Source organism: Microcebus murinus, chromosome 21, assembly GCF_040939455.1.
Source record: "Microcebus murinus isolate Inina chromosome 21, M.murinus_Inina_mat1.0, whole genome shotgun sequence".
NCBI lineage: Eukaryota > Metazoa > Chordata > Mammalia > Primates > Cheirogaleidae > Microcebus > Microcebus murinus.
Window position 1 is genome coordinate 24,642,684 of NC_134124.1, and position 10,848 is coordinate 24,653,531.

General features: G+C 46.2%; 1 long non-coding RNA gene across 1 annotated transcript; it reads left to right on the plus strand.

Moving 5' to 3' along the window:
* Positions 1 to 2,275: 2,275 nt before the first annotated feature.
* On the plus strand, positions 2,276 to 7,374 carry LOC142863103 (uncharacterized). The gene is made up of 2 exons (XR_012914002.1): positions 2,276 to 2,867; positions 7,291 to 7,374. It is a non-coding gene; the product is annotated as an uncharacterized LOC142863103 (long non-coding RNA).
* The last annotated feature ends 3,474 nt before the right edge of the window (positions 7,375 to 10,848 follow it).

The following is a 10,848-nucleotide window of genomic DNA, read 5'->3' on the forward strand; positions in this document are numbered from 1 at the left end:
GAAGCCTGTACTAATTGTGCTAGAGACACTTAGGCAAGTGTCCCTAACCTCACCAAAGATAACATTCCCTTATCTGCAAAATGGAGATCATAATCCTGGCCATTTGATGTCACCGCTTGTGGCATCAGGAGAGAATGGGAAACCTTTAGCAGAGTGCCTGGCGCCTAGTAGGTGCTCTTTAAGATTTAGCCGTTAACAGCTTGCATTCTCTGAGACCCAAGACTGCCTCGAATTCCCACATGTCCAGAGAAAGGTGCTTGGGAAGAGAGATTTCTGAGCCTCCCGCCTGCCTGCCTGCACGTCGCCCGATTCTCTCTCTCTTGTTCAATGCCTGCACACACGTTATTTATTTATTTTTGGTTAACGTTAAATTGAGGTTTTGGCCGAAACTCAGCCTCCTCCGTACTTGAAAAGCCAACAGGCTCGTTGGGCAGCCGATAAAGCTCTCGGGATTTCCCCGCGGGGCCGCGGGGAGTACAGGCAGGAAGCTCGGGGACCCAGCGCCTGACCAGAACTTCCTCGGGGGAGGCGGGAGGGGCGCACGCGCGCCCTGCACAGAACCCTCCAGGGCGCGCAGGCCAACGCAGCCTCCTGTCCCCCTCGCGCGCTGGAAGAGGGTCCCCGACCCCCACCCCCCAGCCCCTGTGGGCGAGGACCCTGCAGGCAGCAGGCGGGGGGGGGGGGCGCCTCCCCCAGGAAGAGGCCGACTGACACAGCCAGGCTGGAACCTTCCATTCCGGCCCAGCCTCTTCCTCCCTCGCCGCACACCGAGGAGGCATTTAGAAGGGACTTTCCAGAGAGCGTTCGCGTGCAGGGTGTGGAAATGGAATAAAAGCATATGCAAATAGGCCTCTGCGTGCCTTCCTCTACCCCAGTGAGCAAGAGTCTTTCTCCAGAAAGATGCTCTTTCTCCAAGACACTTGACAGCTCTCTTCCTTCCCTGGATGGCCGCAGCAGGGCCGTTGGAGTGGTAAAACCCAAAAAGGGGGTGGGCAGGATGGACAGGACAGAGGAGCAAAATGAAAAGGGGGGGAAGGGGGAGCCGGGTAGGGGGAAGGCTGAATTGGGAATGCCAAAATAAAATGAAATTTTAGGAGCTCGCTGTTGAGTATGAGCTGGGGAAAAGAAAATAATCGTTGCAAGCTGATTTATTATGTACTTTATCTTTCTCTGAGAGGCAGCAGGCTTTTGTACAGTGGATTATTGCAGAGTAAAATGGCACATTAAAGATATAATCAAGATGTTTAAAGCATATTGAATGACATTAGAATTAAAGTAGGTGAGACTTTTGTCATGGTCTATAAATATAAAAATGTCAGTGACTTGGGAGATATTTCCAATGCTTTAGTTAAGATGTGATTCCATTTCCAAAAGGAAAATTATTTTTAACCTTTTGTTATTTCCAGGGTGGGGTGGGGAAGTGGTTTAGAACCTCTCTATGGATGATAAAATAATATGCTTTAAGCCCTGGAGTTGTAGACTGTGGCCTCTATTTAGCAAGTCATAAACATTCTTGCAGTGACAATGGATAAAAATATTGCACAGTAAATAAGGGTGCAACATTTACTGCAATATTGAGAGCCTGGAGGCTGGGGCATTATGGCTATTACTTTTTATTTATTGTGTTCCTATTCTCAATCTCATTCAACCTTTGGATGTTGAGTTTTTTTAATTTTCTATCTTTTTTTTAAAGAATCTTTTTTACATGCTGAGCTCGACTTGGATATTAATTGGCAAGCAGTGTCGCTCTTGTTTCTGGATGCCTTGATGGGCTTAATTATTGCATCTATTTTCTTGTGATTTGGGACCTTCACGTTAGTGCCCATTATTTTATTTGTCTTGCCAGGTTCTTCTTTGCTCTTACCCCAAACCTTTCTGACTGTAGGGCCATGCTGACAATGGGGTTTGTGGACAGAACAGACTTCTGTCTTCATTTGTTTTTTTTTTTTTTGAGACAGAGTCTCACTTTGTTGTCCAGGCTAGAGTGAGTGCCGTGGCGTCAGCCTAGCTCACAGCAACCTCAAACTCCTGGGCTCGAGTGATCCTTCTGCCTCAGCCTCCCGAGTAGCTGGGACTACAGGCATGCGCCACCATGCCCGGCTAATTTTTTTTTTATATATATATCAGTTGGCCAATTAATTTCTTTCTATTTATAGTAGAGACGGGGTCTCGCTCTTGCTCAGGCTGGTTTTGAACTCCTGACCTTGAGCAATCCGCCCGCCTCGGCCTCCCAAGAGCTAGGATTACAGGCGTGAGCCACAGCGCCCGGCCTGTTTTTGTTTTTTAAATCACATTTCTGTCCTTATGCATAGCATTCCTTGGAACAGATGAGGAGCAGTATAAGAAGCTCTTTGTGGTGGGGCTCACAGAGAGAGAGCAGAAGGGAGAAACTTTGACTCTAGGGGTTATTCAGGCTGTTTGGATTTACTTGGACTGTTAGCACGTGGGGTAGGTGGTGACTGGTATTAACTTCAGGATTCCACAAGGCCCAGGCCTGGGATGGGGCGAAGAGCTGCCTGGATAGCTGGGCGACGCATTCTTGGTCCTCTTCTCATCCCTGAATTCCTATAGTCACTCTTTCTCCAAAGGTCCTCTGGGATCAGACCAATGTAGTGCATCTACTCCGTGAAGTCTTATCTTTTCATTGTAGGCCTTTGGGCTAAACCTGTAGTGAGTATTTGTTTTTCCTAGCTGTCAGCAATTTATAGTCTTGGGTGTGGTCCCTAAAAGCCAGTTTTGGGGCACTTTTTGAAGTGCAATGGTGATTTTTCCCTCTGGCTGGTCTAAAATCTGGCAAAACTTCTTTATTTGTTCCTGGCTTCAGTCTTAACAATAGAAAATTATCTATTTATTTATTTAGAGATGAGGTCTTGCTATGTTGCCCAGGCTGGTCTCAAACTCCTAGGCTCAGACGATCCTCCCATCTCAGCCTCCTGAATACCTGGGATTACAGGCGAGTGCCACTACTCTCAGTTTCTAAATTCTTTTTTTGTTTTTTAAATAGTAATTTATGAAGTATTTTTATGATTTACAATTTGCAAAGCATTTTCATGTAATTCTTTCATGAACCTTTCATTTGTAAGGTTAGAGACAGTAGAATTGGCACATAATGGGAGCTTATTAAATATTTTTTGAATGAATGAATGAAATCCATTTTACTGCTAAGGAAATTGAGACTTAAAGAGGTCAAGTAATCTAGCCAAGGCCCTACTGCCCAGTAAGGACTCCCATCTGACTTCCCTCATTCAGACGGGCTTTTATACTTTTACATACTATTTTTTATCTTTTCTCCGAGATTTTTTTTTGGAGACAGGATCTTGCTCTGTTGCCCGGGCTAGAGTGCACTGGTGTCCTCATAGCTCACAGCAACCTCAAACTCCTGGGCTGAAACAATCCTCTTGCCTCAGTCTCCCAAGTATTTGGGACTCTAGATGTGTGTCACTATGCCCTGCTAATTTTTGTATTTTTTGTAGAGACAGGGTCTTGCTATTTTACGCGGGCTGGTCTTGAACTCCTGGCCTCAACTGATCCTCCTACCTTGGCCTCCCAAAGTGCTAGGAATACAGGTGTGAGCCACTGCGCCCAATCTCTCCAAAATCCTAGAATGATCTTTTTATTCTTTAAGAAAAGATAATAGGACAATGCAAATAGTTGGATATACCATCAAAGGGGTGGCTTGTTTGCCTTTCTGTAGTTCCTGACTCTTCAGAAGACTTATATCTTTAAGGATATGACTATTTAGATGCATTCCTTGTTGGCGACAAGAACACAAGTTTATATTGAAAAAAATGACTTAATATTTCTTGGAGGTTTGGGCATAAAACTCTGCAGAGCTCAAGGGAAGCTAATTGCAGAGTTCTGCATGTGGAACTGAACATTTTCTCTAGCTTTTTCTGGAGGGAGTCATGCGGTGCCACCATTTGGGCACAGGCCTGGTGTGCAGGGATCAGCAGTTGTCCGGCCTACAGTCCTTGCCAGCTGGTCCCACTGCTGGAGAAAATGCCACCCAGATCAGTTCAGACATTTAAATAACAAAAAAAAAAGGAGCCAACTGTTCTAGCAAAGCCCGGAATTAGGCTCTAGGGTTGCACCAATAACCCTGCATGTGCTTGCCAGAGACTTCCTTGACCTGGTGACACCAGGAACAGAGAGAAGGAAGGAGAATGTGTCTCCTAAATCTCAAGCTAATGAGAGAGGCATGCCGGTGGTGTTCCACCACGGGCCTTTCCCTGGGCCTTCTGCAACCCGAGAGTCAAAGCTTTCCACTGCGAAATGTCTCCCCAAGGAAAGCTGCGAAAACAGTTCTGATTATTTCTTTTTTTTTTTTTTTTTTTTTTTGAGACAGAGTCTCGCTTTGTTGCCCAGGCTAGAGTGAGTGCCATGGCATCAGCCTAGCTCACAGCAACCTCAAACTCCTGGGCTCGAGTGATCCTTCTGCCTCAGCCTCCCGGGTAGCTGGGACTACAGGCATGCGCCACCATGCCCGGCTAATTTTTTTATATATATATTAGTTGGCCAATTAATTTCTTTCTATTTATAGTAGAGACGGGGTCTCGCTCTTGCTCAGGCTGGTTTTGAACTCCTGACCTTGAGCAATCCGCCCGCCTCGGCCTCCCAAGAGCTAGGATTACAGGCGTGAGCCACAGCGCCCGGCCACTGATTATTTCTTTACTGGAGTGACACTCCTCACCTCTCCAACGTGCGGTTGTATTGCCGCACAGGTTGTCCCAAACCTGTTAGTCTTTTCTGTAATGATTTCTGTGTCTCGTTGAGAAAGTGAAGGTTATAAAGATTTATTCTTATGTTTACTTCTAAAACTTTTATAGTTTCTGTTACCGCATTGTTCATTTGCACTTAACTTTTTCATCCACCTGAAGGGTGTTTTTTTTGTGTGTGTGCAACGTGAGACATTATCTGATGTTAGTTTTTTCCCCCTCTACTAGGTACTAGCTTTTCCCTCTACTTTTTTTTTTTTAAATAAGCTTTTAACTTAGGATAGTTTTATATTTACAGAAGAGTTGCATAGATAGTACAGAGAGTTCCTGTCTACCCTTCTCTTCTTTGTGATTAGTTCCTCTGCTTTGAAAGGATATTTTTACTTGCTCCTAAATTGCACATATATGTATATATCTCTCTAGAGTCTCACTTTTTTACTCTGTTGAACCATTTGCTGTTTCTGCCCCAATGTAACATATTTGATTATTATTTCTAGAGATGTCATAGCTTTTGATAGGGAACCCGAGGGCTCACAGGGCTTTTACGAGGTCAAATTCAGCCTTTGGGCAAGTGAATGCAGCCCTGTTTGTGGATGGTGTTGCTACTGAGGTGACTTGCCAGGAAGTAGCACAGCTAGAACATAGGGAAGGGAGGTGACCACTGGTGATCGGCCCTTTTCTGTGAGTGCAAGCCCTGAACACAATAGCAAGAACACAATAGCTTTGGAGTAGGGTTTCTTTACCTCGGCACTATTAATATTTTGGGACTGATAGTTCTTTACCATCAGGGTCTAACCTGTGCGTTGTAGGATGTTTAGCAGTATCTCTGGCCTCTACCCACTAGAAGTCCCCTGACACATGACACCTTGACAATGACAACCAACTCATAACAATCAAAAATATTTCTAGGCCAGGCGCGGTGGCTCACGCCTGTAATCCTAGCACTCTGGGAGGCCGAGGCGGGCGGGTTGCTCGAGGTCAGGAGTTCGAAACCAGCCTGAGCAAGATTGAGACCCCGTCTCTACTAAAAATAGAAAGAAATTAATTGACCAACTAAAATATATATATACAAAAAATTAGCCAGGCATGGTGGCGCATGCCTGTAGTCCCAGCTACTTGGGAGGCTGAGGCAGTAGGATTGCTTGAGCCCAGGAGATTGAGGTTGCTGTGAGCTAGGCTGATGCCACGGCACTCACTCTAGCCTGGGCAACAAAGTGAGACTCTGTCTCTAAAAAAAAAAAAAAAAAAAAAAAATTTCCAGACATTGCAAATGTCCATTGGGGGTAACCCCTGCCCCCCGCATTGAGGACCACTGCTCTGCAGTCGGCTGAGTGTCACCCCCAGCCCTACCGCTCGGTGATAGTTCAGTGCCTCATTTCTTCCTGTATCAAGTGCAAACAGTAATAGTGCCTGTCTCCTAGGATCGACCTGAAGACCAAAGGAGCTAATACTCATGAAATACTCAGAACAGACTCTGGCAGGGACAGACCCCAGCTCATTGCGAACCGTTACAAGTATTTCAGAAATCTTTTATATTTGATTTCACTCCTAAGAAACACACAGACTTCACATTTTTCCTTTGTCTCCACATCTTCCCCGCTGTGGAGCGAAAGTGTTTAAATCACAACAATATGCACCAGAAACATTACATGTCTACGTTAATGAAATGGAACTCTACTTTCAGGGCTCCGTGACTGCTAATTAATCAGCTCCCATGATAACCTCATCTAAGCTGCGTGTGATTTTTATTTGCAGCTGCGGAGCAGCAATTCCAGTTAGTTAACAGGCCTTTAAGTGACAATCCAGCTCGGTGGAGCGGCAGAAAGGCCCAGAAATGATTTTCTAAGCAAGATGGTAATGATGGTGGGGAAGATAGAAATCTGGGCTAAGGAGAAGACTGAGGATTTACTTGATTGATTAACTGGATGGCTTTGGGAAAGCCATGTTCATTTACTGTTAAACTACATCATCATCTTGCAATGCAGAGGGGGATGGATGAAGACCCATCTTCTAGCAATTGATGTTAATTAGTCTCCCAGAACTATTATTATTATTATTATTGTGCGCGTGTTGCCTTACGTAGCAGGAGCTATTGTAAAACCATGGTGTCTGCTATTCAGCTTGCTTGAGAGTCCCTCTCATGGGGACAATTATTTCTGGTGTGCAAGAAGATATGGCTGAGGATGGTGGGTGTGAGTTGTCTCTCTACCTTTGTCCAGAGGGCTCACTTCCTTCTTCCAGTGAAACCAGGATTTGGTGTGAAGACGAGAGGGGAGTGCCCTGGCCCGAGCACTGGGGGCTGTAGGACAGGTCAGGCTTGTTAGTGTGACGGCCTTGGTGAATTCGCTTAGTGCTTAGCGAGTGCAGCAGACAGCTTGGGGTTCTCCGTCCTGGAGTGGGGATGAAAACCCGGTTCTTTAACTTGCCAGCTGTGTGGCCTTGGGCAAGCTGCTGAGCCTTTCCCAGCCTCATTCTTCTCATCTGCAAAATGATATTGAGCAGGTGGCTCACGCCTGTAATCCTAGCACTCTGGAAGGTCGAGGTGGGAGGATAACTCAAAGGTCAGGAGTTCGAGACCAGCCTGTGCAAGGGCAAGACCCCGTCTCTACTAAAAATAGAAAAAAGTTAGCCGGACAACTAAAAATGTATATGGAGAAAATTAGCTGGGTGTGGTGGTGCATGCCTGTAGTCCCAGCTACTCGGGAGGCTGAGGCAGGAGGATTGCTTGAGCCCAGGAGTTTGAGGTTGCTGTGAGCTGGGCTGATGCCACGGCACTCACTCTAGCCTGGGCAACAGAGTGAGACTCTGTCTCAAAAAAAAAAAAATGATATTGATCAAAGTACCTGCTTCACATCTTTGTTGTGCATTTTAGGTGAGATAATTGATGTAGCCCAGTGGCTGACATGTAATACGCACTTGATACACATCAGCTATGATGATGGCTGTTATTACTCATTTGAGTGCCTCCCACAACCCAGGCATTGTGCTCGGGAGGGGGATCCATTCAGGTCAAATAAGACACTTAGTGCCTCCAAAGAGCGTCTTCTCTGGAGACTGGAATGAGAGGAGTGTGTCCACAGAGGTAAGCACTGAAGGTTGTGGAAGTTGGGCGGGAGTGACAGAAGCTCTGCGGGACTGGTGACCTTAACCGAGAGACTTGTCCCCAGAGACTGGTACCTCAGTAACTACCAAGGGAATGGACTCTAGACACAGGCAGAGCCTATGCATATAGGGAGACACCATCAAGACCATGGAAACAGGGGCGTGATGCCTAGAATATTTTCCTCCCCCCTCGCCCCCACCAACAGAAAACAGTTACCAAGTTTGAAATGGATAGGCTGGAAGACCAGAGAGAAACGTATCGCCTGCTTCTGCTTAGTGAATCCAGCCAATAGTTGCTGGGACTTTAAGCATTTTGTGTCGGGTGTCTGATTTCCAGCCACCTGGGCCCCAGAGCCTGGAGGTGCCTGGCGCAAGGTGCATGGGCTGCAATTATTTGTTTGGTGACTTGTGCTTAGTAAAGACTCTTTTCTTCTTACAAGCACTCGCCTCATGGTTATAAGGGGAATTTGTTTTACAGAAAGGGCTAGCAAAGTTCAAAACTGGAGGATGACCTTGTAGTTTCTTTTTCTTTGTAAAAATTTGTTGACCCCAGAATGTTCCCATGTCAGCCCTGGCTTTCATCCTAAGGCTATGTGTGGCGAACTAAATGAGATAATTATACAGACTATTTAATTTTTTTAAAAATAAAAGTTCTAAGGGACTATTTTTTTATAGCTAACATATAAAACAATTTGAATGCATCTCTTTTATACCTATTGAGAGTGAAGTGGGAGACTAGCGTTAATTTAGCTTTGAAAGGGTATTAAATTTTGTAAAGTTATACTAGATTCATGTCTCTCTTAAAAGCCTCTCATATTAGCCGGGCGCGGTGGCTCACGCCTGTAATCCTAGCACTCTGGGAGGCTGAGGCGGGCGGATTGCTCGAGGTCAGGAGTTCGAAACCAGCCTGAGCAAGAGTGAGACCCCGTCTCTACCATAAATAGAAAGAAATTAATTGGCCACCTAATATATATATATATAATTAGCTGGGCATGGTGGTGCATGCCTGTAGTCCCAGCTACTTGGGAGGGTGAGGCAGGAGAATTGCTTGAGCCCAGGAGATTGAGGTTGCTGTGAGCTAGGCTGACGCCACGGCACTCACTCTAGCCTGGTCAACAAGCGAGACTCTGTCTCAAAAAAAAAAAAAAAAAAGCCTCACATATTGAAAACTCATTCCTTTACTCTAACTCTCTATATAGCAAAAACAAAGTGCCACCCAAGTATTTTTTGGTGCAAGGGCTGGCAAAGTCATATTTGTAACAACTTTTGGGTTAGATTTTAGTTTTCCCTCATATGATAGGACAAATACATAAAAGGAAAAGGAGCGAATTCTTGGAAATAGAAATGAATAACTTCTCTGTCATAGTGAACCATGACCAAATGAGGTGTGGGATTTCTTTTCACAGGACAAGTTATATATTTGCCCAACGGAGTTACACAATGGGACTCTGTCTTAAGAGAGAGTTCAGCTTTTTATTGATTTCATACAACTGCAATTTTCCTAGGCTCTGCGCTGGGGAAATGCTAATAACAGATCTCGCTGTCGTGCTGAAAAATGTAAACGGTCAATGGCTAAAAGACCTTCATATTGTTCTTCTGTTTCCGTGTTTTCTGAGTACAAGTCTCATGAAGTTGACAAAACGGCTCGTAGCGAAAAGTGCGTTCTGCTAAATAGGAGGCGATTACTTTGCCGTGTTGCTCTGTCCTGCTCCCGGTTCTGGCTGAGAAATGGTCAGGGCTGTGCCGTGTAAGTTCGTTTTGACCTGGCTGCTTCAGCAGTACTGGAGCAGGCTGTGCCTCCCTGGACAGGTAGACTCTGGGGAGCTGGTGGTTGGAATGGCTGGGTACAGGCTGGGGTAGGGACTAGATAGGGGACCAAGAAGTGGCTCCCCTTTCAGATCAAGACTGCTCTGATGTCCGGCTTTCCACGCAATGCAGTGGCTGTTCAGGGAGCTTGTGGGAGGTATTCTGGAAGTTACGGTGGTCTTCAGAAACAGAACATGTCAGGCAGAGGGTGGGAAAGGGACTTGGGGACAGGAGGGGAATCTTTCAGAGGGCAGAGAGAAGGAGTCGTTAATTATAATAATATAAAAGGATCGAGTTTGTTGTCATAAAATAGTTTATTAAGAAGAGTTTTCTAATTGTCTACCACGTGCCCTGCCCTGCTGTTGTGAGGAGGGGGTTAAAAGAGGTAGAAAACATGATATCTGTCTTTGAGAATTTCACAGCCTCACAAGACTTGCACGATGGGTTCAAGACCCCGCAGGATCACATGTTAAGTTGCGTGATCGGATGATGGGTGTGCGGAACTATTTCTTACCCTCCTCCTAACTGTGGACCACATCCAGCTGGAGTATTTAAACAACGCCATCTGGATCACATCCCTCCCCTGCTTCCTCTGTCTGCTGTTAAGGTCAACTCCAAATTCCTAAGCAAGGCCAACGTGACCCGGCCCTTCCCTGCCTGGGCCTGCCTGGCCTCCTGCCATCCCCAGTGTCATTATTGGCCTCAACAGAGGGGCCCCTGTCTGTCCCCACCAATGAGCTCCATCACATCCCATTTCGGGAGTGTTTGAACATTCTGTTCCCTCTGCCTGGGACTCCTTTCACCTGGTCTTCACTAGACCACGGCCTTAATTAGCTATGATCCTCCAGGATTTCTCCTTAAATGTCACTCCTGATCACCACGTGCTTCATAGGACCTTGAGCTTTTTGGCTGGTGACGCTTATCACATTTGGACGCACGTGTTCGTGTGGTTGTCAGTGAGCTCTCAGCCTCTTCTGTTGTTTGGTGAGCTCCACGAGGACGAGGACAGGGCTGGGCTTGTCTTGCTCCCTGCTGCGTCCTGGGCATCTGGCGCAGGCCTGACACCTAGCAGGTGTCCCGTCAGTGAGTGACGAGTGAATGGATATGCCTGGAGATAGTCCATGGGGTTGATGCAGTCGTCCTGGCCAAGCACTGTGTTTCTCTTCCTCCTGGAGCACTTGGTATGTTGTACTAAACACCCTGTTCCTCTACCCTCATGCATCCA